The following is a 27,203-nucleotide window of genomic DNA, read 5'->3' as shown; positions in this document are numbered from 1 at the left end:
CTCTTGCAAGGCGGTTTCTGTCTTCACTAAGATTCCAGGAGAGTGCTGCTCTTAAGCTGTTAAAGTTGTCACTGCAGTATGCCTTCTGCTTTGCGTGAAGACATGGTCTGTGTGGACTTCTGCAACTACAACTGAACTTGCTCTAGCAGAGGCCAGTTGCCTTAGTAGCCAGACCAGAGCCATCCACTCAATCACTAGGCAGAGTAAGCTCAGACGGACATGCCCGTAAAATTGCACCTCTCATTAATGTCTAATGATCAAAATATTATCTAGGGAATCTGACTCATTGTTGTGAAGTTGAGGAGTGCTGACAGTCAGGGACGTGCAAAATCCATAATTAGGGGAAAAATGGTTACAAATCTAGTCATTCTCCAGATGGTTTATAAAATGTAGAGGAAAATGGTGACTAATGTAACCCTCAGTTCCAATGATATCACAGTCCACTTGAGTTTGCCCTCGTGGCTTCTTATTAGAAGTGCTTTTAAGAGGTAACATTACATCAATGATAATTTCTTATTGTTGTTGAGAAAATGCTAAACTGCAACAACAGGCGATGAACTCATGTGTATTCTGTACTCGGAACACTTGTAAGATAGTCCCATGGGTTGCATCGTTAAATTTGACTTCAGTTATTTAACTTCATCTTAGGTTTTGTAGGAGAGCTTGAAAGAGCATAATATCATATTATTATTATATTGCATGGCTATTACTCTTCAATATATCTTCTATTATGTTCATATATTACAGAATTTAATCACCTGTTTTGCTAACATTCATTTAGGACAAGGATCAAGATAAGAGAAACTGACTGTTTTGTTTTGATCTTTAGAGTTCACCACTGGCACCAACCAATGCCCTTCTACTTTATTATATTAAATCTTATGTTTCAAGGGAGCAAAAAGAAGTGAACAAAGTAAAATCTCTCTTAAACCAAAAGCCAATATAAACCATTACAGGCCAGGTTCTGCCACTTGCTAGTGTGCCTGACGACTGATGCATAGCAGACCCATTGGGCGTTGTCTTCATCATGGCCTAAAATGGCTAGTGATGCGGACAGAAAAGGATGCTCAGGGCAATCTCTTACATTTAATGGCAAAGGAATCAACGCAGCATATACGTCATATGCAGGAGAGGTGATGAAGAGCTTAGCTGTCCTGTACAGCCTCTTCCCAACTGCAAAGTCAGGAGCACTGCTCTCTGGCCACTGTAGGAAAATACATATTGGGTCTGAAATACTTCTCTGCAGAGCAGCAACAGATGGACTCCGGGAGTCAGTGCCTCTCATTTGGACTGCCGCACAGTCAGAATGGCACTGTGGTGCCCCAAATGCAGACTTAGGAGAAAACCGTGGGGGCTTGAAGGAAAGTATTTGCTTGAGCATACGGACATTGGAACGTAATCCTTCGTTACTCCCCCATATACCCTGGAGCTACCAAACTTTGGCATCTTTCCTACAAAATGAGTATGTTCACTCTATAAAATGCATAATGCCGTGTGTCAGAGACTATCACCATTTGCACACAAACAGAAGTGGAGAGAGAAGTGTGTGAATGTAGACACAGTGTAGAATGTAAAGACACAGCCCATGTTTCCTACAAATGCTGGGGGATTTGTGTTGGTGAGTAATGCAGAAACCTGGATGCCTAGCTCTGACTACTGTATCTAAGCAAGATTTGAAACAGCAGTTGAGAGATGAACATAATCAGCATACTAGACAAGCATATTAGTTCACTGAACTTCTGTCTTCGTTAAATTTGTAGTTCATTGCTTATACTTCTGACAGGGAAGCGTGGATGTATGCAGCCTACTTTTGACAAGTGTTTTTGTGTGTTAACCTTTTGCCAAGTAACTATTACTATTTTTAAATATTTATTAAAGAAGTGGTTCATGTCTTTTTCAGGCTTGTTCAAATGAGTCAGCTCAGACATTTTAGAGCTGCTCCCAAATTATGTTGCGGTTTTAATTGTCTGCTTATGAGAAATGAAAATTAAGCCAGCAACTGGATTGTTTAAATTTGTAGGTAGTGGGAGTACAAACATAGAAGGCCTGAGTAGGGTGTTAGTAATTTATTTGGGATTCTGTGCAACATCTATGCATTTTAATGAATTGATCCTTCTCTTTTTTGATATGAGGGTCCGAGCAAATCAAAGACCAAATGTGTATCTAATGATTTTACAGCACACAGCAATAAAATGAGATTCAGGCTACATCCCCAGGTTCTGGAAAGGCTCAGACTGGAATTCTGGAAAAATACAATGAATACTTTAAAAGCAACTTGGCTGAATATTATAGCATATGATTTATCTTTTAAAATGGTGGTATATGAAATGTTCCTAGAGGTCAGTTTTGTGTTGTCCCATATATTACAGAAGGAAAACAAATGTCGTAGAAACTGCAGGGTTTTATTTTACAGGCTTGGGAAAAGAGGTGCCATATAGACTTTCAGTTGTTGCAGTCCTGGAAAACTTAAGGACTACTTGCCTGGTTTAGGGTTTCATTTAGTGTTTGTCTCTGAGACATCTGGGATGGGGTATCTGAATTACGCAGAAGACAGCCCTATTTAGTGGTGCAAAATACAGTTTCCCGGTTTGAATTGTAAAGTTCTTCCGTTGTCTCAATGGAGATTGCAGTCTGCTTACTCTTAGGTTTCTGAATGTGTCTTACTACTTCTGACGGAAAAACAGGCATGCTCTTCTTTCCTGTTTATCTGTTAAAAGAATGGCCCACTGATATTAAATCAGGGAGAACCTGCAATACACTAAGTGTCTTTCTTCCATTAGTCTGTTGAAGAATTTTATTTGCAATTAACCAATCTAAGGTTTAAAACAGTTTTTATATCATGTTATAATACCTTGGCTTTACTGTATTTTAAGCAGATTATGAAATTTTAAAAATAATTTGGACAGACTTGGGACTCCCAACTATGCATGATGTGTTTTAATAGCTCAGTGAGCATATATATCAAATCATCTCTGATTTTACCTATCAGAGTGGTAGCTTTCTCTGCCATCTCCAAGTTAAAAATAAGCTTTTATTTTCAGAGTAAAGAGACACTGCCTTACTAAAGGTGTAGGATACGAGGTGGCATGAGTTATGAGAGTATCAGCATGCAGAAAAGTAAGATTCTTGTAGATGAAGAAAGCAACCAGAATATGGGGCAGTTGTTTTCTGCAGTGAAAGTACGCTCCTACTGTTTTTCGTTGTGGATATTCGTTGGTGCTGTTGCATTTACCAGCTTCTCTTTGACAACCCATAGAAACAGCTCCAAGATTGATGATTTTCATCAACTGAGTCTGCTTCATTGGCATATCATAATCAACTTCACTCCATGTGGTGATATTTTAGATATTCAACACAACACAAACTCATGTCTCATGCTACTTGTTTTGTTTGCTTTAAGATATGAGGCTGCTTTAACTCCATGATTTTTGAATATAATTCTTTATGTTGCCATTAGGTTTTGTTTTTTCTTTAGATTTTTTGCCTTTTCGTATTTCAGCCTTTTGAGTTCCTATTTTTTAATTTTATTCCACCCTTAGCAAGACAAAGTTGTTTTTGTTATTTTCAGTCTGTTTTCTTAAGAAAATGAACCAGATGTGATCAGATTGTCTATGTGTGTCTGTCCTTCCCAATAATTTGGGCACATGAGTCCATTTCAAGCCAATTTAACAAAGGGAGGTATGAAGTTCTGAAAAATTTAGAGAAAATAGCTTTCTGAATACAGTAGGTTTCTTCCTTCGGTGTGAGGAACATCTTTGCAGTGATCTCACACTTTTATTAGACATTAACAAATCCGTGTGGGATCTCGGGGATTTAAATGGAGACCTAAATACACAAGAAGACAATTCTTATTGATCCTACTGTTCACTGGAAAACTAAATACTATCTCCCACAATGCTTATTTCTCTTATGTTATTGATTCTTTTATTTTGGGCTTCAGGTGAAAGCTTAATGTTGTGGCCATCACAGACCAAAAAGCACTCCTGGCATTTATTATGTAAACATTGACAGTAGGTGACACAAATGACTCCCTGGTAGATACAAAGTGCACATGAAGGCAGGAAACTTGATGGCCCAGTGGAATTCCTGGCATTTACCATACACTGTGTCTATGAGCTCGATTTCATGAGCCTCCGGGTCCAATGGACATAGTTTTCAGCAAAAAAGAAGGTGAATAGGAAAGTGCCTGAGACACAAATATGACTGCAAGTCCTTTGTGTGGGAAGCGATGGAACTGAGAGATGTCCTGAAGTGGAGGCTGTCAAGAGAGGTAGGGTCAGCACAGTTAGGGTTAATGGGGAATACCAGAGTTATTAAATGCTTTCATAGGGTAATAGTCTCCCACTGGCATATCAATGTAGAGACATTTGTGGTTAGTTAATGTCAAAGCCAGACAGCCATGTTTGTGTCTGAAGGAGATATTGATCCTCTAGTACTGTACCAGCATATAATGACTTTATTTCCCTTATATCAATTGATTGAGGCACTATCAATTATTTTATCTGATGGATGTTGGTGCAATAGAGTGACAATTGCTTCTATAACATTATTGAGTTGCTTGATATAACATTGATCACTTCGGTTGGTTTATATCTGCTATATATTATAGCCAACCATGGAGTGCCATCTATAAAATGTACAATTTTTATTATGAGAAGTTTAAAGTAATAATTCTAGGAAAAAGAAAATGTATCTGACCACTTGATGTCAGGAAATACTTGTGCCTCTGGAACTTCCTCCTTCCTTCTCCGCTACACTTCTATGTAGTGGAACATAAAAGACAGGATTTCACCCTTGCATTCAGCGCAATGCAGAGGAAAGCATGGATTCCCTTGGGAAAAGCACAGAGTCCAGCCTAACTTGCATCCATAGTAAATTGTCGATGTAGGGTCACGGGAATGCAACGCCCTTTTAAATCTGAACTGCCAAAATGATTGATGAGAACTCTTGCAAATACAGCAATAAGCCTGAGCAACACTGGATAAAGTAAAGTCTGGAAGAACTGACCTGCCGGGTACTCTCCTTGGATGGTGAGGTACCAGTTGAACCCCATTTAGACTGCAAAGACCTGTCCTCCTGAGGTGCAGTCCCTCAGGAGGTAGTTCGACCTTTAAGGAGATGTGAAGTGCAACAGGCCTTTTCCTGTGAGAAGTATACCTTCTGGAAATGAGATCTAGAGAGCAGGTCTCCCACATACATGTTTACGATAGATCCTGAATATATACAGGTTTTGGTTTGGTGGTGGTTGTTTGTTTGTTTGTTTTTGTTTTGTTTTGTTTTGTTTTTAAATGGAAGGCATACTTTTGGAAGGCTTCTAGGCCAAGTCAATCCGTGATAAATAAGGTCTTCACAGAGCTCAAGCTTATGGCTACGTATTGAGAAATTACCCTCATCAGCTTTTATATTCTTACCTTGCTCTCAGACACAGGCTAGGTCAGTTACATAGAGTGGTCAGAGACTTCTCGCATCCCTTCTTCCATCACTGAGCTGCTGGGCTCTTTCTGACACTGCCTCACATCAACATTCTGTGTCCAGAAGAAAATCTGCCCTTTGTCTGTTTCAAAAAAACACCACCACAAAAAACAAACAAACAAACAAAACAGGAAAAAAAAAACAACAAACAAAAACCCCAACCCCGCAACACTGACGTGTAATCTTAAGCAGATGGTAATTAGGTAATTACAAGCAATTCAAAATATTTGTTTTGCATGCTTTTATTCTGTGAAAACAACCTTCCTTCCCCCCCCCCCCCTTCAAATATTTTAACTGAAATATCATGGCATCGTTTGTATTTAACCATTTCACAACAAAAGTTTACCATGATATCTATGTTATGTAGACCAATAAAAAGGGCTAGGTGATTTTCACTTAGGGAAAACTTCTTTGCTTCCTGCCCACCGACACCCTCCCCCCCCCCCCCCCAGCCCCGAAAATATCTAAAAAGTTGTGAAAAGCTTTGAAAAAGAAAAATTAGATCTATTTTCTTTTTTTTTATAATAGAAGAAATAATTCATGGAGAATTAAAAAGAAAATTTAAGTAATTCTTCCCCTGAAAATGGCATCCTGACCAATTCTGCTCAGATCATAAGCTTGGGTTATGAAGAAGTTACTCTTTAACCTTATTTCCTGTGTTAACTAGGATATCACTTACTGAGTCTGTATATAATTTCATGCTTTCTCTGCAGACCAGATCATGGAACTTCCCTTGCATCAATTTTAGTGAAACTTTTTCCTTCATGAATAAGCGAATCCAAAATCTAAGCCTGTATAATTTGACTTGGATTGGTACAATTAGTCCCACACGTTTAAGACCTCCAAAAGTACTACAATAAATGCAGAGCTCAGAATATCTGACTGCTGTCTGTGCAAGAGTGCTTCATCTTCTTTAGCCTTTACAAGATACTTAATCAAAACTGAATATGCAGAGGGGAAAAAAGCCAGCACATAAAGCAATGTATTAACAGTGTTCTTCGAACATTGTTCCCAAAGACTTCTTGACACTTGTCTGTTAGAATATATGTAAAAGAACAAAGTTTTTATGTGGATAGTCTCTTTGCCTTCAGATACTAGCTCTTTAAATTAATAAGAAGAAATTTTCTCTGGAAACGTTTGCAAGATATACTCTGTCTTGAGATATATTAACGCTAGTGGAACTGGAGAAGGTATTTCTCACCTTTCCTTTGCCTTGTGTCGTTTTATCATTAAAATGGTTTGTTTTGATGTTTCAGGTCCCTGACCACAAATGCCCACATGTGCCATGTGGTGTTTCTTTTGCTAACTGTGTCAAGCAATACTCTTATCTTTTTTTGTGAATAATTCTGCTGTACCTGCTAGAAGAGCAGTGTAATTATTTTTTTCCATTTCTTAAGCGAGAGGGTTTGAGTCATAAGAATGGCTTGTATCCAGTAAATACGCAAATAACTATTTTCTAAGGTGGAGGAAGAAAGTTTAAAAAGAAGAAACAACCAAACACACGCACCCCACCTTTCTCTAACTGCTTCCCCTATCCACCCCCATGGAATTCATACCACAAAATGTGTGCTCTGGACTGTCTGGGTTTCTTTCTCCTCCTATTGAATCCTGTGCTTATTAGTAGTGGCTAAGCCCACATTCTCTCTCACATGACTTGGGAAGTACCTGGGCTACTTTAATAAAAAACACCCCTCACTTGTGCTGGTGCTGCGCTTTTCAACCAGACCAGCTAACTACCTCCTCTGCATATGTAGGGTCTAATGGAGTTTTACCTGCACGTAACTGAGACACTTGTTATTTTGGCTGTGATAGGTACCACAACTGTCACAAAACATTACCTGTTACTCGTTCTCTGCCTCCAGAGCACTTGCAAAGCTGCTGATACTGTTACTAATGTGATTCAAGAGCCTGTGGGTTCTTCTGCACTTGGCTTTAGATGATATTCATGCTAAAACGTAATTGCTATAACCTCTCAGGAGAAGAGGAGGTTCCAGACCAAGCAGAGAGGCTTGAGAAGAGTGTCAGGAACCCTGCCAGCGGGTTCCTCCTGTGGAAATGGGCACAGTGCAGTGGAGATGCAGTGTCTCAAGGTACTGATGGCGAGGCCTTATTTATCATGGAAATAAGGGGCACTGCAAATTCCTGTGCTTTTACCTATGTCTTCTGGTATTATGAATAGGTTAATACTGCTATTCTTAGGGAGTAGAGATTATCATTACATTCTGCATGCCTGCTTCACTTTCATTTAATGTCATTGAAAGGGAGCTGTCATGGTCTGGCAGGAAGTTTGTGTTCTGGGGTCTTTGCAGTTTGTTTTAAATTGTGTGACCTGTATGTTGTTTTTGGGGAAGGACCTCTTGCTACCCTTGAACTTTGTTAAGTCCTTTGAGACCTTACTTCCTTTTCTAGGCATCCTGATAGGATTAATACAATTAAGTAAAATGCACTGATAAATGCTTAGCTTTTGAACAGTATTTGGTCATGTGCATCTATTTGAAAATAGAAAAAAATGAAGAAAGGTCAAGCACAGCCAGTTCTCCATCTCTTTCTGAAGGGACTCTAGTTTTTCTCAGTCAAGTCCAGGGAGGGCTCATTCCAGGATGTTGGCAGCTATTTGGTTTTATAGTATTCCCCACAGGTAAGATGCTACTTTATAGATGTTATTCTAAAAGAGGCAAAGTTTGTTAGAAGAAGTAAATTTTTTTTAAGCTAATGGATACAATGGGGGGAAAAAGTTTTTACAAAACAATAAGACAAGCTTTTAGCAAAAAGCTTGCCACATTTTTCTGATTGTATCAGAAACAGAAAGGAAATACTCTCAAGTGTGTAAGCTCTTCCTTAAGCCTGGAAGTTGGTTGTTAATCTTTGACAAATACCAGTTGGTTTAATACAATTGTCTCACAGCTCTTCCTCTGCTTGCATATTAGACCTCTGACAGCTCTATTAGTGCAGGTTGGAAGATACCACTTTGAGAAGTCAATAATGAAAGAGAAAGGCGTGCACACATACACACACATTCATTATTTTGTGTCATAATGCTGAAGCTGGAGTCATTAATGCCTGGCTCATTATTATCAACAAAGTGTACCAAATTGCAGGCATACTAATAGAACATCTCTGCCATGACTCATGCAAAATGGGGATCAGAACCATTCATAATCAAAAACAGCCTGGAGGATATTTTAAAACAATAAACAAACTTCTCTTGTGATATAAATAGTTGTCTTTTTTTTTTTTTTTTTGGTCTCACCAATAAACCTATCATAGCTAAAATACTTTTCATGGAGATGTGGGTGTATAATAAAATAGGGAGATTTATCACATGGCATGCATTGGACTACTCCGCTTAGTTCTGGCTTTGGATCAGAGTTAGTTTGCTCACCTCGTAGCTCTTCTGGAAAAGTTCAGATTAAGCAGGTGTTCTTTTATGCTCTGTTAAAAAACAAGTTTCCCGATTTTGGCTTTATAAGGTGAAATTTGGGTAACTCCCAGCTTAGGTTGACAAGAGTTTTAGGGCAATTGGAGACCTGTAATGACCCTCAGCAGCAACATTGTTCGGCAGGGGGAAGGTGGAGGTTTTAGGCAATGAACAATATGTTCACAGCACAATTAAAGAATCTTGTTTCTGGTAAGTTCAGCGCTAGGTGTGGCAGCATCCATCATTATGTGGTGCATGGCTGGGGTTAACATTTCCCTGCATTTATGTAATTTAGAGATTTACTTTAAAAAATAAAGGACCAACTTTCAAAATCTGGTATTTAAATGAGAGGTGACTATTAAGACTTTCTACAGTGATTTATCAGAGAGGTAATCCCTTTAATAGGAAAATCTCAGTCATTTATTCAGTATTACTGAGTAATCCATTTAATAATAAAAACTATTGTGTCTCATTTCTAAAGCCTGTTCATTTTCTGTTGGTGTGAGTCTAATATGGAGTTGACTTTTACACCATCTTGCTGGAGCAATGGAGAGTCTATTTGTTAGAATAGCTGAGTGTTCCTCCTCCTGTCAAGGCTGAATTGAATTATGGATGCCCAGGGCAAAGTTGGTTCTAACATACTGTTAGATTTATCATGAAAAGTGATATATATTAGAGCATCTAAACAATCACTCTCAGAGGAAGAAAGGAAATATTAACCCTGCTGTATGCTCAGGGAAACTGAGTTGTGTGGTATGATTCTTGTGCTAGCAAAAAGACCTTGAATCAGTTCAGTCCCAGTTGGTACATCCTACTCCATAGCTGATGAGCAAAACTTACTGAAGACGATGCTATTTTTGGTCCATCTCTATGGTAGTGGCATTGCAGAGGAGGTGTGGGATTTGCTGCAAAAGGCTAAGGGGTATTGTAGTGTTTATGTGAAATTCCAGCCACTTCAGCTGAGAGCACAACAAAGATTTCTAAAAATAGGAAATCTTTACATATTGGCAGTTTCAAAGATGAGCATGTGAGGAAAGTAGTTGAAGCTGGGAAAGGAGAAAAAGTAACAATGCAATATTTGTAATAGTTATGAAATTGTTGGAAAGAGTGTTTGTAAGAGTGCAGGGCACATTCCTTAGTTTGCTTTCTCATTTTGTGCATTTATAAGTGTAAGCAATTATCGTTTGTTAAGACAGCCAGGTCATGATGATTGTTGAAATATTTTGAATTGTCCCTGAGTTCTCTAATGCTTGCTCTGACCGATGATGTAACACCATCATTAATGCAGTTTAGTTTCCGGTAAAGAATTACAAAGTCTTAAGTAAAAAGGATTTCTGGTGTTGTGCAGAATGAGTAACTTCTATTTCTTGAAAGGTAGAAATTTTTTGTGTATACCTGTACGGTCAGTAAATTTTCTTACTATTCAGTAAATTAACATTAGTCAAATTAAGGTAGAAAAAAATAATGCAGCAGTTCCATAATAGCTGGCCACTAAAGGGTAACTGGCCTAGGCTTAATGATGTAAATGCAGAAAACAGCATTACTGCAGAACTGAAAATGAGGGGTTAGAACTGGATCATTGCAGGTAGCCACATCATACATTCGCGTTCATGGATTTATTGAACTACATCCTTATACTAATTACTGCTTTTCTCATGCATGTGAGGGTTGGAAACCTTTTAATTTCCAGCCTAAATTTATTCAGAATTCTTTTGAACCTGTTTATCTTTGTGCCAACTTTGTTCTCTATTTAATAGCTCTCCTCTTTCGGTTTCTTCCCCCTTCCCCATGTATTTATATTATTTCATTTCAGCCTCCATCCTGCTAGATTAAATCAGCATAGTCATTTCAGTCCATTCCAATACTATTTTCTGCTGATCATTTTAGGAGGCCTTCCTTCCTTGCACTTTGTTCTCATTTAAGTCCCCCTATCTTGCGTATGGGTGACCAGAATTGCAGGCGTTATTCCAGTTTGAGTACTATCAGCGCCTTGTATCATGTTTTTGATACTTCACTACCTGAGCTAAAAATTTCTCACTGATTGTGTTTTAGGATTACTGTTGCTTTTCTTGGGACTTTTGTCACAGTGAAGGCTCATTGATACAAGGTGTCTTTTTCTCTGCTGGTTTTTTTTATAACTGGTGAGTCTCACCAGATTAGAGCAGAAATCCTTTTTATTACTCAAAATCTTTCACACTATTCAGTGTCATACCATTCTGATTTCTCCGGGTCTCAAAGGCCTTCCTTTATGACACTCTGGTCTTCCTGTAGGATACCATCAGCCATGCCACCAGCTTTGGGCTCCAGCAAATTTTGTGGAGGTTCTCCTAGATTTTCTGCCGACATCTTTAATGAAAATCCAGAGTCCGAGATTGACTTTTGAGAAATTCCAGTAGTACTATCCTTAGCTTGATAGCTCCCCTTTCCTTTTTGTCATTTCCATATGTGGCCAGCATCTCACCCATCGCACTGATTCTTGTATCAAATCCCATTTTCTCCAGATGAATTACTAATTTTCTGTCTGGCACACAGTGTTATATCAAAATTTTTTTCTTAAAACGAGTCAGATGCAGGAGAACTAATCTGTCTGCTGTGCACTACATTTCACCCATGAGAAACAATAGTTATTTTGTCAAAGAAGATTAGATGAATCAGACTTGATCTCTTCTTGGTAAGCCTGTGCAATATTTATTCCAGTCTCTATTCACCTCAGTATGTTTTTACTTACTTTCCTTCAAAATTTCTTCTGAAGCTTTGCCTGATATTGAGAACATCCCTGACAATAACCAATTTCACCTTCCCCTCCTCCCTTTTTTAAGTATAAACCTTGTGTTTGCTTTCGTATTCTCTTTCCATGACAAATTTATTAAAAATCTGCCTTACTTGCAAGGCCACATGTAGGACAGAGGGGGAGGACTTCATGAGATGGAGAAGGAAGTGCCTTTACAATGAAGGAAGGGGCAAGATTTCAAAAAGGGGATGTTTGATATAAAGCAGATTTCTTGCAGATTTTATAGAAATAAGTTTGGCACCTAATTGGGGTACTCTTGTGTGGGTCGCTGTGAAAACTTAAGCTTTGAGACTTAAAGCCTTTATGAAAGCATGAAGAAACTGTGGCTAATTACATGTTTAAACACCAAAACCATCGACTGGGGTCCGAACTGTCAGCGTGACAGGAGCAAGGTCTGTTGCCTGCGAGCAGAGAGCCAGCTGCCCAGCTCCGGGGGTGCCAGGCCAGGCACCATGGCAGGGCTACAGTGCAGAGACGCGCCGTCACCCGTGTGGCTTTATGTCCCAAACTGCGTGTCTGCACTGTCCTTCTGGGAGGTGACAGAAATCCCTCCTCTGCTCAGACAGCGGAGCCGCTTGCTTTGGGCCTGCGCTGGAGCACGGTGAGGGAGTACAGCTTCAGCTGGGCTCCCACTTCCACTGCCAAAAATCTCTGATAGTTTGAACTTACATCTTAAACACCTTGACTGTGCTGATTCTACTTTCAAAGAAATTTCCCTCTTGTCTTTCAGGCATGAGAAGGAAAAAAAAAAAGTAGTTTGTAAGCTTTAGCTTCCTGCTAAATCTACTGAAGAACAGTGAAACCCCTTATATTGTGTGGAGAGGTGCCGGCCTTCCCTAAAATAAATGAATAAATAGATAACACGGGAAATCAGCTGAGTCCATTTTGAATTGGTTCCAGTTTGAGCTCATCTGCTGAATGAGGATAATCTGGTTCGGTTTTAGCACAGGCTGTTGTGAAAACAGGAGTAGTCGGTGTCCCGCAGGAGGTCCGTGAGGGGCTGCAGCGGTGGGAGAGGCGCTGCCTCTGGTGCCACCTTCTCTGCTGGAACCGAGGCACCATTTACTGTCCTCCCACTGAGCCCCAGTTTCTCGCCAGCTCCCTCGCTCCCCCAGCTCTGCCTGGTGGGACGGGAGAGCCAGAGGAGAATTGCACTGTGGCGGTGGGAGCGGGAATGGTGCTAATGCTATGTTTGGGTAGTGAGAGGCAGAAACTCATAAGAAAAGAGAAGTAAAGCTCTCCTACCCCACTCTTGGTAAGTCTGTGTGCCCTGCCAGATATATGCACACACATCAATGCAGTGAGAGATACCACCCAGGTTACCAGCATGGTACAACTTGCAGGCGATTTATGTGGTAAAAATAGAATAGTTCTCTGTGGGAGAAACAGAAATCAGAGCTGTGACCTGCCACCACGTGTGCGGAGCTGTTTGGCTGCAAGTTACCTCCAGCAGGAGCAGGAAGATTTGCACCGACCAGGTTTTAGTTCCTCGTGCTCAACACGTCCCAACTGGGACGGGGGGGTTCCGTTACTCTGAGCTGCCAAGAGCAATGCACTTTCTAAGTCTGTGCCAGTTCGGGCTTAACAGAAATTTCTGAATAATGAACCAGATTGGGATCCAGTTTAAAAAAACCCTAAACCAACAAAAAACCAAAACCACAGAGGTTTAGAATGGCTTCAATTCAGAATCTCTTTAACTCCTTGCTGGAGAAAATTTCTTGCTGCTGAATTTTAATTTACCATAAGAAAAATTTCTACTACTTTTCTCAAGTTTAAATGGAAGGAGTTGATGTTTATTTTCTCATAAAGCCAATCTAGTGCTTCTTTTGCCTTAGTGATTTTGAAACCAACATTTCTAATCTGTCCTATTGGTGATGGAGAAATTTAACTATTTCTCCAGAAAAGTATTTGAAATCTCAATTGTTTCTTGTTGGTTTGTTTGGAAATGTTATTTCTGTAACTTGTCACAGTAGATTGGGAAACACTTTCCTTTTCAGTTGTATTACTTTACAATTTTTAAATAGATGCAAATAACCTGTACATACAGATGTCACAGCTGATCAGATTCAGTCAAGAGAGAATTGAAGAATGCTTTTGAGGGCATGATGGTTTTTTTTTTTCAAATAAATTTATATTGTTTAGCTTGTGTTATGAACCAGTTTATTTTAAAAGAAGCAAGGCTAGTACACTTGGCTCTTATGCAATGTCTCTTGAGACATGATTGGGATAACGCTTTGTAAAAAACAAGTCAAGCAATAATCCTAAATTTTAAACTGAAATGCAGAAGCAAAGAAATGTCTTGTCTGAGATGACTTTCATTTTTCCTGTCTGAAAGTGTTAAGTGTCTGCAATGGGAGTAATAGGAGAGAATTACTAAACAGGTTAGCTTAGCTCCTTTTTCAAATACAGTCATAGTGCAACAGAGAAATTTCAGCTGAAGGTTTTTGCCTGCTTTTTGGTGGTGGTGGTGGTTCTGAGAAATCATTATTTTCATCTTTGTATGTCACTATTCTGTGATACAGATGTATTTCTGGAGGGAGGGATAATACACTTGGGAAAGTAAGACCCTCAAAGAAAAATTAAGACAATTACTTATGGTCAGGGTGGAATAAAGTGATAGAAAAGATCTAACTGCCTTCAGGAACCTCAAGGCATGGAGTAAAAACTACTTTATTCAGTTCTCGTAATCAGCAAGGACAAAACAAATAATGGATTTACAATACAAAAGAGAAAATGTATATCAAAGAACAATGACAACAACAAAGCTAGAGACTAGATAAGTAATGGAACAAGCTACAAGGGAATACTGTGCAGTTATTAATACCAGAGACATTATAGTTTAGACCAAATTTCCTCCTTATTGTCCTGATTCTGATAGTTTACGAAGATGTGACCTCAGCAAGCCTTAATATGTTTTCTGGGCCTCTCTCTTCTCCCAGTCTCCCACATGTTCATTTAATTTATACTCAAGGGCTTTTTACACCAAGTGTCATGAGGAGAGAACCTGCACTACTTCACTTATCCCTGAACTAGGTGATTCTTTAAGCTTCTTTATAATCTAAAAGATTTGGGGTTATAATGAATTATGTCTGTTAATATACAATGCAAATGCCTTAGGATATAGAGCAGGAATTAATTTTAAAATGTTTGCCCTCTCTAAAATACTTTTAAGCAAGAGATCTGTTTTCCAGACTAAAATACAATATTTTAAAGTTGTTTTTTTTTTTACAGTGGTATGACTGAAATGCTGATTTAATGTTTCAGCCTATAAAGAAGAGCAATAACATAAAGTAGGGCAATATTATAGCCTAATTAAACATTTCTAAAACATAACTTTTGATGACAGTAGTTTACTTATCCAAAACTATGCTCTGGCAGCTGTAGTATCAAACAGCTCAGTTTGTATTAGTGTATGAAGTGAAAAACTCCACTGAAGTAGCCTATGAGCTGAATGTGCCACTTGGAAATGTGTTCTTTAAATAGCTTCTCTTGTTAAGCCTGTGGTCTAATTTACTTGATTTTCTGCTTGTCTTTCAAGAGGTTAAGTTTGACATCTGAAGAGTTAATGTTAACTAATGTCCTTCTAGAGATTGATTAATGTTCGCAAAGCCATTTGAAGACGCTTGGCACTTAAGCAGTGCATTATGGTGATGATCTCAGCTAAATATACTAACAAGCACTGAGGTTCAATGTTTCCTGAGCAGCTTGCACCCTACCACATCACTGTTTTCCTTTTTTTGTGAGTAGCAATTACTCAGTTTGGTCTATGTTAAAAGAGTATGCTTCAGCAGTTTTATTTTTGTTCTGCCAGTCTGACTTTGGGACTCTAGCCCAGATAGTTAAAAACATAATTTAAGATTAAGACAATTTGGTGGGAGAGAAAGCGGTTTAGGCGGTTGTGGTTAGATAACTAAGATGCATTTTTCACAGTGAGTTAATGACCTTCACCTCAGCAAGTCCAACTGGGTTCCAATAGCGATCGAGTTTGTGAGGAGACGGAAGTTCTGCATTTCCCCACAGATCACTAGGTTGTTGCTGCCTCGCTTAGCACTGCTGGTGGCCTATGGCATACCAAGAATGGTATAGCAGGTGGGCTATAGGCGTGCTAGGGTGTTGCCAGCCTGGGGTATATTCCAGAGAATTTTGCCTGCGCAAACTTGTATCCAGTGGCCAATACACATGTTTTAAAGGAGATACATAGTTCGAGGGATGCAGAAGGGGAGGGAGGAGAGGTGTTATTGCTAAGGCTGGTTGTCCTAAATGGAGCTGTAGTAGTGGTGGTACCGAGCATATTTTTAAAGAAGTGAAGGAGAGCCAGTAGGTGTGCATCTCCTCGTTCTTGAGCAAGCAATGTGGTTTCAGCACAGTTCAGAACCAGATCTGAAATGAAAGATGAGCTGCCATTGCTCTAGGATGTGTGATATAGTGAATTCACTCCACTTAATCATAGGCAATCATTATTTTAATTGATACTGATGTCATCTTTCCCTGTGTCTCATTCTGTTACCTTGTTTGGCATTTTGAGTATATCCGGGATTGATTCAAAGCAAGTGGTTGAATTTAGAGTGCTTTTGTTCTGTTGTCCTCTGTGATGGCAGAGGAGCTAGCGTAAGTTTAGCTGTGTTACTCACTTTCTAGATAACTGGTCATTTGTCCTCCCAGCTTTTGCACTTCAAGAGCTAGCCTGACTGATTAGGCAGAGGTATCAGGCAGCCAGCCTGCCTCACACCCCACCATGGGGGTACTGAAGGTAGCTTAACAGTCTGTCACAAAAGCGCACCAAAGGAGGCATCTCATGTACAGACACCTCTAATGGTAAGTACACAGGGTTTGTGGCTGGTCTGTGCCAGGTCTGCATGGGTAATTCAGTTGTAACCTTTTTTCCCAATAGGGGAATGACTTAGTACCAGGAAAAAGATTTTTTTTCTTTTCTGGCTTGACTGCTGATTTGTTGGCTTCTCTATCCACTCATTTGGTTTTCTTCCTTGCAGTTCTCCTGCTGTTGCTCACTTGTAAGATCAAATTAAAAAAAAAAAAAAAAATGTTTTTTCCACTAGTTGTCTTACACAATGACCACATAATTTCTTTGTGCTATAATTTTAAACATTTGATTTTAATGAGGAGGTCCATGTGAGGGAAGAATCATAGAATTATTAAGGTTGGAAAAGACCTCTAAGATCATCGAGTCCAACCGTCAACCCAACACACCACCATGCCCACCAAACCATGTCCCTAAGCACCACATCTACACGTCTTTTAAATACTTCCAGGGATGGTGACTCAACCACTTCCCTGGGCAGCCTGTTCCAAGGCCTGACCACTCTTTCAGTAAAGAAATTTTTCCTAATGTCCAATCTAAACCTCCCTTGGCGCAACTTGAGGCCATGTCCTCTCGTCCTATCGCCGGTTACTTGGCAGAAGAGACCAACACCCACCTCGCTACAACCTCCTTCCAGGTAGTTGGAGAGGGCAATAAGGTCTCCCCTCAGCCTCCTCTTCTCCAGACTAAACAGTCCCAGTTCCCTCAGCTGCTCCTCATAAGAATTGTTCTCCTCACCCTTCACCAGCTTCGATGCCCTTCTCTGGACACGCTCCAGCACCTCAATGTCCTTCTTGTAGTGAGGGGCCCAAAACTGAACACAGTAGTCGAGGTGCAGCCTCACCAGTGCCGAGTACAGGGGCACGATCACCTCCCTGCTCCTGCTGGCCACACTATTTCTGATACAGGCCAGGAGGCTCTTGGCCACCTGGGCACACTGCCGGCTCATGTTCAGCCAGCTGTCAGCCAGCACCCCCAGGTCCTTTTCCTCCAGGCGGCTTTCCAGCCACTCTTCCCCAAGCCTGTAGCATTGCCTGGGGTTGTTGTGGCCGAAGTGCAGGACCCGGCACTTGGCCTTGTTGAACCTCATACAATTGGCCTCAGCCCATCGACCCAGCCTGTCCAGGTCCCTCTGCAGAGCCTTCCTACCCTCGAGCAGATCAACACTCCCGCCCAACTTGGTGTCATCTGCAAACTTACTGAGGGAGCACTCGATCCCCTCATCCAGATTGTTGATAAAGATATTGAACAGGACTGGCCCCAAAACGGAGCCCTGGGGAATACCGCTCGTGACCGGCCGCCAACTGGATTTAACTCCGTTGACCACAACTCTCTGGGCTCGGCCGTCCAGCCAGTTTTTTACCCAGCGAAGAGTGCACCTGTCTAAGCCGTGAGCCGCCAGCTTCTCTAGGAGAATGCCGTGGGAGACAGTGTCAAAGGCTTTACTGAAGTCCAGGTAGACCACATCCACAGCCTTTCCCTCATCCACTAGGCGGGTCACCTGGTCATAGAAGGAGATCAGGTTGGTCAAGCAGGACCTGCCTTCCGTGAACCCGTGCTGGCTGGGCCTGATCCCCTGGTTGTCCCGCACATGCCTTCTGAGCGCCCTCAAGGCGAACCGCTCCATAATCTTCCCCGGCACCGAGGTCAGGCTGACCGGCCTGTAGTTCCCCGGATCCTCCTTCCGGCCCTTCTTGTAGGTGGGCGTCACATTGGCAAGTCTCCAGTCATCCGGGACCTCCCCTGTTAACCAGGACTGCTGGTAAATGATGGAGAGTGGCTCGACGAGCTCCTCCGCCAGCTCCCTCAGTACCCTCGGGTGGATCCCATCCGGCCCCATAGACTTGTGAGCGTCCAGGTGGCGTAGCAGGTCGTTAACTGCTTCCTCTTGAATTATGGGGGGTTTATCCTGCTCCCCGTCCCTGTTTTCCAGCTCAGGGGGCTGAATACCCTGAGGATAACTGCTCTGACTATTAAAGACGGCGGCAAAGAAGGCGTTAAGTACCTCAGCCTTATCCTCGTCCTCGGTGGCGATATCCCCCCCACATCCAATAAAGGATGGAGATTCTCCTTGGCTCTCTTTTTGTCATAATATATTTGTAAAAAAATTTTTTGTTGTCTCTCACGACAGTGGCCAGGCTGAGTTCTAGCTGGGCTTTTGCCTTTCTAATTTCCTCTCTGCACGACCTAACGAGATCCCTGTACTCTTCTTGAGTTGCCTGCCCCTTCTTCCACAAGTGATAAACTCTCCTTTTTTTTCCTGAGTCCCAGCCAGAGCTCCCCATTCAGCCAGGCCGGTCGTCTTCCCCGCACATGGGGACAGCCTGCTCCTGCGCCTCTAAGACTTCCTTCCTGAAGAACGTCCAGCCTTCCTGGACCCCTTTGCCTTTCAGGACTGTCTCCCAAGGGGGAGATGGGAGCTGCTTAGGTAGCAAGGGGGGACCTAAAAAATCTGTAGACTTCCCAGTGTTTTTCCTGCAGGTTTTCATAGGCTCCTTTAAATTTTGCTTACAGATGGAGTCCTAACTAGCCTATTTAAAGCAGAATTAATTTTCAGTGACAGCTCCTCTCTTGTGAATCGAAACAGCATGGTCTGTATTTCAAATGGTAACTAGAGTATGTTCTTGATAAGTATCTCACAGAAGGTCTTTGGAGAGGCATGAGCTATAACCTGTAATGCAGTCTATGTAACTTCCTAATAAAGAAAATGGGTAATCAGAGGTAAGAGTGTGCTTTTTAGCAAGAATCCCTTCAGGAGGGGAAGCAATAAGCTGGTGCTCTCCAGAACAGTCAGAGTAAGAAGTGAAAAGTCAGCAATCCTGCATAAAAGGCAGTTTCTCGATGTACTGCTCGTGGGAGGGGACATCAAGGAGATGCACAAGCAAAGGCAGAACAAGTGCCTGCTTCTTCTGCACCCGGGAACTTCTGACTCCAGCCCTCACGGTTCGGGGTCTGCGGTGCTGCAACAGTTAATAGAAAATGTGCCAGAGCATAGCATTTAGGAATAAACTTTGCCAATGGGTGTTGTAGGGCTAAAAAGAGTGGTTACGCAGTGTAAGTGACTGCCTTTATGCTGCTCTTTATAAATGCTGAGAATATCTACCTCCCCCATTGCTACTGTCATTCTTCCTGATTTGTCTGGAGATACGGTTAAGGCTAGTTTCTCTGAGGGCTTACGAGAGAAAGGATGCAACAGGGAAGGAACTAGGGTATCAACGTGTAACAGATGTGATAAAGTGTTTCCCTTAACAGGTCTGAGCTTAGCTGGCCCTCTGTCAATGCCACTATCTGTGTCAGTCGGACTTCAAGTAGACAGACAGTCTGTGCGCCTGGAAATTGTCAGAAATGCTTTTTTATATGTGGGGGTTTTTTTAAGCTTTCAAGTAGCCATCATTGCCTTATGTGCTTTGCAAGGTGTCAGGAACCTGACAGAGCAGCAGTCTTATCTTTTGTAAGAAGGTTTTGCATAGTATATTTACTTGTTAAACAAGCTTCTGGAGATCCTGCTTTATATGTGTAATTCCTTCTTATTCTATGTGTTTACTAAGAGTGACCATAAAGACTTCATAGTCCCTAAGCAAATTTATCACATTAATCGGTTAACATTCTTTTATATTGTTATTCAGGGATACTGTAAATATGCTGGAGCATAATTGCAGATCTGTGCTTGCAGATCTATGTCTTTTTTTCACAGAAGACATTCCTTTTTGGTATGACAAATACAAGCCCTTGTTTTTTCATACCATTTCTACTCTCATGGAGTTTTCTCGTAGAAGCACATGACTAATTTGAATGAAGTGCTCCTTCACCTCTGAAAATGATACTCCAATTTATCCATCAGGTTTTAAAACTGCATTTTCTTACTGTTATTGATCACTGCTTTTTTTTTATACTGGGAATAGTGGAGTGAAGAGGGAAGCAGAGTACTTTCCTGTTTGCCCAACAGTGTGCTGTGACACATTGTAGAGGCAGTTCAGAGTTATTCATATCTGGCACCTGTTTTATCACGAATAAAAATAGGCTGCTTTTGAAAGAGATGGGGAACCCTTATCAGCACGATGCTGACTCTTTGTAATCTTTTTCATTTCCTTGTTGCATATAAGAGCCTTTTTAGTAACTCTCCTCTCTTTGCACTTTGGCTTTCTGTTTGCATTTCCAAACCACGATGTTCAGTCTTCAGGTCCGTTCTAAGTAGGAGAGGTGCAGTGAAGTCTCCATGTTTACTGAGAGTTGCAAAAAGAGTTATTTTTACAAAGTCAGCCTGCTTGTGTGGACACTACTGGCTTCATTGGTTTCTTTCAGTTCACCGTCAGCCCTGGATGTGGCAGGGTGAGTCTGCCTGGATATTGTTCTTCAGCCGCCTCCTTATGAACATAGCATAGATACCACCTCTGAACTGCTGGATCTGTTGTAGTGATGAGTGTGGGGCTCTATTGACTTGTGCTGCGATAGTCAGGGTTCTTCTTCCACCGCTTTTATTTGGGACAATGAGAGAGGCGGATTTTTAAATAGTGGCTCCTTTATTTAATGGTATCTTGGGGAGGGGAGGTGTGTTTCTGACACCGCAGCAGTCACCTTCAAAGCGAATCTGCGTGAGTTAGTGAAGAGGTTAGGGCTGCATGTGCCATAAACATGCCTGTCTCATCAGGCTTGAGGCTTCAAGGAATCCTTGTTTTTCATTGCGTAGTGAAATTTATTCTCAGCCTTGGAAAAGGAAAGCTTACAGACTGTAGGAAGGCTTTTATGTGTACTTTTCTTCCAGATTCCCCCTATAGCTCCCCTAATGAGAAGTCTCATCGGTTCAGAGAAATGCTGTTGCCTTATGTCTTTATGAGGAGTTTGAGTTGGTAGCTTTGCTGCATGTTTAGCAATTTCATATTGTTTCTATTCCAACTAAATATGTGATCAGATAAGGTACGTTGTTGAAGGTCTCTTGTAGCCATGTATTGCTGGGTAATTTTGGTGCTCTGGAAATGCTACATAACGTATTAAAGAGGGGGCATTTTTGCCCTATTTTAGATGATCAGCTCATTGCTTTCCCGAGGAATTGTGTGTATGTTTCTTTGGTGCTGAAATTTTGGATTTGGATTCACTCCTGATATCCTTGTCTGGGATGTCATTTTCTGAGACACACACACATGTTCCCACACCCGTGGGGAGACTGGTGGCACATGTTGCACAGTGGTGCACTGTTTTTCCTTATCCCCTTTTTGTTTCAAAGCAGGTGAAACAAAACCCCCACATAATTCACCTGGATTTGGAATTTAACAATTGCAGCTTAGCTTTTTGCATTATTTTGCTGTGTCTTGAAGCTTATTTGGTTGTATCTTAGTCTCTCAGTCAAAGTAAAAAGGACGAGTGGCTTTTGTTCTAGTACTAGTTGAGCCTTTTAAACAGCGCTGTTCCCTAGGAAAGAAAATTACACGATTGGCAGCAATATTACTACTTCATTACTGCACTGCCATTGCAAATGACCTTCCTTGCCTTAAATTACACTGTTTCCCTATCGTGTGCCAAAAAGGTAGCCAAAGGTTTTCTCTCAAATTATTGCCAGCAGACTACAGGGATCAGTGGTGTAGATAACTTGGGAATCGCTGTATTTCTGCAGTATTAGGTGTGCTGTTTCTTACGTACTCTGTGTTACTGAGAGAATTTTTGATTGCGTATATAAAAATGGTCATGGCAGTAGTTATTTTTACTGTATCGCATCTTCAGGGAGAAGCAGAAATTACAGTGCTTCTCCTCCTGAGAGCTAGTGAGAATTAGTTGCTTTTTGGTTGTCTTCTGTTATTGGCAAATAATAATCCCAGAGGAGGCTGTGCCAAGTGGAGATGATATTTCCAAGGTCCATATTGCATCCTTCATTTGTGGATCTTGCTGCACTTTAGAAAGTGCAATGGATCTTTCCACCCGCCTCCTCTCTGATCAGATATTATCATCTCCATTCTGTGAAATTGGGGAAAACAACAGAGGGGATAAATGACTCACCCAGAATTAAGCAGCAGCTCAGTAATAGAAAACGCAGATCTCTCTAAAGATTGGATCGCATGGATCCCAGGTTTTCGAACCCCTCTCTCCCTGGGACTTTGCAAACCAGTTTCCCAGAGCTCTGCATCACTGCTTCCCTCATCTCAGATTTGTGCTGATGCAATTTCAGGGTGCTTTTCTTGATGAGTTTCATGGTGCACAGGATCTGTTAATACCACCCCCAGCACAGAGGCTTACTCCTCACCACAGGTGTCTGTCTGTCCCTTTATGTGTGACAGCATTAACACCAGGTGACCAAATTTATATGACTGACTGACTAATTTGATTGATTTAAGCTGTCTGCCTGCTCTTGAAATATATGAGAATAGACAGCAACGTTACCACTGTTATTTATTATCTACTTAATCAAATCTATTCTAGTTGTATTCTGTAGACCAGTTGTACATGGCTGACATCCATGAATGAGGTGGCTCATTTGTGATTAGTAAATTGTCTTTGATATGCATTCCCAATGTGATGGGTCCAAGCCTTAAATTTACAGAAAAATGACTGTTTAAAATCACCTCAACTTATCCCCCCGTAGCATCATGAATGGATTTTGAAAATAATGGGTTGGGCAGTTCCTAATTTCAAATGTTCCTCTTCATGATAGATACGGCTATTTATTATTTTGCTTTCACACCAGTACAATTTTTTTCATTTCTTGAATTCAAGAACTTCACAATAGAGGTCAGAATGACTATATGCCATTTTACAGACGTGGTGGGGGATGAGTATCTAGTATCAACATAGCAGTTTAGCAGAGTCAGGAAGAAAGCAGAGGTTTCTTAAGATCAAGGGCAGTACCTTGCCTAGAGAGGTGTATTACTGTGTCTTTGTCTGCTGTTGTAGCTTTGAGGAGAGGGAGGGGTTATCTCTGTGTTACTTCCAAGTATTGCACTTGGAAGATGATAAAATTATATTCTTCTTTTTTTTCCCTTTCCAAATGGAAATGTACACATAGCCTACTTTTTAAGGTGGGGGAAAGATGTAATCAGCACTTCCAGCTATCAACCAGCTTCTGTGGAACTGATGGCCTTTTGTTCATACTGGTTTGGACAGTGAGGTGACACACCAGCCTGGTGTCTGGTCTGGTGCACTTCTCTTTTCCTGGAGTCTGTCTTACATGCAGAAATCCCTACTGTCTGTATTCAGTTCACCACAGCAACTTTGAAATTTAAATCTCTGCTGTGCTTCAAGTCAGTTATTGAAATATCATCACGTATTCTGTGCCTTTCCAAGACAGGCTTATGCAAATATGCCAATACCTAACTGTTCTTGACACAGCTAGAAGAAATTTGGCCCTGATTATATTGTTTCTCATGGGAAAAGGCATTTAGAGATGGGGTAAAACATGAAGGTATAACTCTTCTCTGTCAATTTGTTTTCTTTTTCCTGTTGTTTTCTTCTAATCCACAGAGGAACAACATAACATCAAATCTGTTTACCGCTCAAACAGTCTGGGGTGCTTGATTGTCTTTGTAGTAATTTAGGAAATGAACTGACAGACGAAATTGTGTGGGGTAGACACTAAAAATATACACTGAAGGAATCACGTAAACTCCCAGGTAGAAATTAGCTCTTTTTTTGCCAGTGCAATTTATGATGAGAAACGAACTAAGCTTCTTCCTCAAAGTCACAGCTATAGATCAGCTAGAAGCTTGAAGGACTACTTGAATCCTGAGAGGTGGCACATTGATCTACAGCTCCGAGAATTGTGCCAAGAAAGGAAAATCAACAAGATCTTCACCTGATTTATGTAGGCCAGACATCTGTGACTTGCTTTTCGAAGGTGATCTCACAGAGGCGTAATTAAAACTTGATGATGTTATTAAATAATCATGATGATTTGTGTCCCTGCGTTGCAGCCGTGTGTGTGTTTTTATGTGGTTATAAATGTGGTTAGTCCTTGCTCGTGAAAATGAAGGTTAGAGTGCTGGGCTTAAGGGCAGGAATTTCGCGTGCAGCTCTTATGTAAAAGGTCTCCAAATTATTCTAATGCTGGACCTCTGTTTCAGTTTACAACTAGTCAAATTGCAAGTTAGCGAAAAAATAAATCCAAGAAGTTTTTAATTAGTAAAACTGAGCAGCCTCTAAATTTGCCCACTCCGCAGAGAGGGGCAGTGCTCTGATAGTGGAGATGCTGACTTGGGGCTGGAGAGAGTGGTGTAAGACTGCAGGTTCTGACTCGGTCTTACTCTGCTCTGGAAACCACTAGTAACACAGTATTGCCTTTTCCTTCATCCTCATTTTTCCTGTTAGAAGGATGAAAACTATTGGGACAAGGGTTGTCTTTCGTTAGATAGCGGAACATAGACATGACCTGAGCTGCAGCCTGTAGATATGCTATAATATAAACACTGCTGATGTGCTTCATTTGTGATTTTTCCATTGAATTGTATTATTTTGGATAGAATTTTCGAAACATACAAAAAGCTACCTTTGAAGTCGAGTATGAGGTTTGGTGTTTTTTTTCCCCGGCTCTACTGTCTGGATGCTGGTGGGAATTTTGAAGAAGCTGGTTTTGAATTTTTCTTAGGATTTCTTTTGTGCTTTAAGACAGTGATCCTGCTTTCTAACAGGCCTAACTTTCTCCATTTATATCAATAACAGTGATTTTTACTCTTTCATTTTTGGACCGAAAAGTCGTAAAACACAGTATGTTGCCTAGTTATAAAAAAAAAAAAAAAGGAGGGGGGGAGGTGGCACCTCTGATTCTGCATGCAGAACAGTCAACATAGTAGATAACGGTTTGGGGCTGATTATCGTAAGAAACATGAGTTAGAACCAATGATCAAGTTTCTGAGAATCCCTAGCCTTTCCATTAATTTTGATTTATTGATTTTTATGAGCAGGAGCAGTGATAAGCTGAGGCTCTGAGGAGGATCAGAAAGGCCAGTGCATGTCAAGGGTTATTGCCTTGTTTTGTGCTGTGATTTATACAGCGAAGGTACTGGCTGCATTCTTCTGCTTGGTGTTATTTTATTTCTTCTCATCATTGTAGTATTTCATGACTTAAAGACAAGTGCCCTCTGAGAATCTGTTCTGTTGTGTCTCTGGCATTATTACAGACTGGAGGTCTGATTATTGGAAGTGCTGAGCCCTTGCAGCTCCAGTGGAATGAATGGAAGCTGAAGGTGCTCTGAAAATCATGCCTGAGGCATTTTATTCTTTTAAAGGGATTGAGTCGTGCCTCATAAATATAGGTCTCTGCTTTGACTAATTCCCCCTTGACTGCACATCCTTTCAAGTAAATGGAGTTTATTTGATTAGAATGAAACCTGTGCTCCAAAATTAACTCTCATCCTCGCTACGTAGCTGAGGAATTGATTAGATCTTAGTAAATCTAACGTTAAAATTAAGCTTCAAATTTACAATTAAGCTTCAGAGTTTTGCTTTGAGTACTGCATGCTGGGAAAGATCAGAAACCCTTTTTCTTTGGGGGTTCAGGTGATTCTAAGCACAACTCATGTTCCTGTGGCAGAGCTACTGGTGCAGCAGAGGTAACTAAACACGCTGAAAGGGTGGTTTTGCAGCTGGAAGAGGTACCAGGAGCAAGTGTTTGCAGCTGATGCAAGGAGTCAGCCTGCCTGAGCCATTCACATTCTCCTGGAAAGAGTCTTAATTTTAATTTCTCCAGTTCCACTGAGAAAAAGCAGATGTCAGACAGTGATCCAGCATCAGGAAAAGGGTGATTTATCGCAATGCTTGATAATTCTGCTGTTCTTGCAGAGGAGGAAGCTTGCCTAAGCAGTGACTGTTTGATCCTGAAGTAAGGGAAGATGCTGCTGTATAGGCATGTGACTGACTGCTGGAAAAGTCCAAAGGAGCACTCATGCAGAGGTGAAAGCCGAAGCTGAGAGATCTGGGGAGTGGGTATATGAAGAAAGGCTTAGTCGATTTGACTTTTTTTGTTAGTTTTTTAAGAACATAAGTATGCAACCTATTGAGGTGGCTTTGCAAGTCATGGCAGGCATTGGGGATCGTTTTCAGTCCATGGCTAAAGCCCCTTCTGTTCCCAGGTTACTCAAATGTGCCCAGAGGTCAGCATTGCTTCAGTCCTTATTTTTTGAAAATTCATTCTTTGCTCAAGGAGATTCACAGCAGTCTTGCCAAACTGTACTTTTCCTTTTTGGGATCATCAATATAGTATTCTTTTTTTTTTTTCCTTCCTTAAAGCCAGTATTTGATTAAAAAAAGGAAGTTTGGTTTTGGTTTTTTATTTTTCCCCCCCATCTCAGATAAGGGACAGATAACAGAAGATCCATTTCTTTTTTTTCCAGTTATTTTCAAAGAACAAATTTAGTCAGCTACATTCTCGTCTATATGCCTGTCTAGATTTCTCTGGTTACCTCTGTGGTATATCCATGTACAGTATGGTAGATCATCTGCTGTGTCAGCAGAGCTTCACATTTCAGTGTGTACATTGATCTAATGCTATTTTGTGACTGATGGGGTTTGGTGTTTGGTTCTCAGCAGGCAATATAGTACATGCTGTTAACAGTGGGGAAGGCTGTTGTTTTGATGAGGAGACTTGTGCTTCTTCCCTGTGTCTCTCTGTCCTGGCCTGAGCAACAAACCTTGGCACAAACAGAACACCTATTGAGAGAATATTCAGGCAAACAGGTAGTTGCTTCCTCTTGTTCTGGCTGCTGGTCTTCTGCAGACAGGCTCTA

The 27,203-nt window shown here is 41.0% G+C and overlaps 1 protein-coding gene across 5 annotated transcripts in view; it reads left to right on the top strand.

The window, feature by feature from the left end:
• Positions 1–27,203, top strand: part of ELMO1 (engulfment and cell motility 1) — a 319,770-nt gene that overhangs the window by 187,007 nt on the left and 105,560 nt on the right. The gene's annotated exons all lie outside the window — the stretch shown is intronic.

The sequence above is a fragment of the Calonectris borealis genome, chromosome 2 (assembly GCF_964195595.1).
Source record: "Calonectris borealis chromosome 2, bCalBor7.hap1.2, whole genome shotgun sequence".
Lineage (NCBI taxonomy): Eukaryota > Metazoa > Chordata > Aves > Procellariiformes > Procellariidae > Calonectris > Calonectris borealis.
The sequence above is the reverse complement of the archived record's forward strand: the minus strand, read 5'-3'. Positions and strand labels throughout refer to the sequence as shown.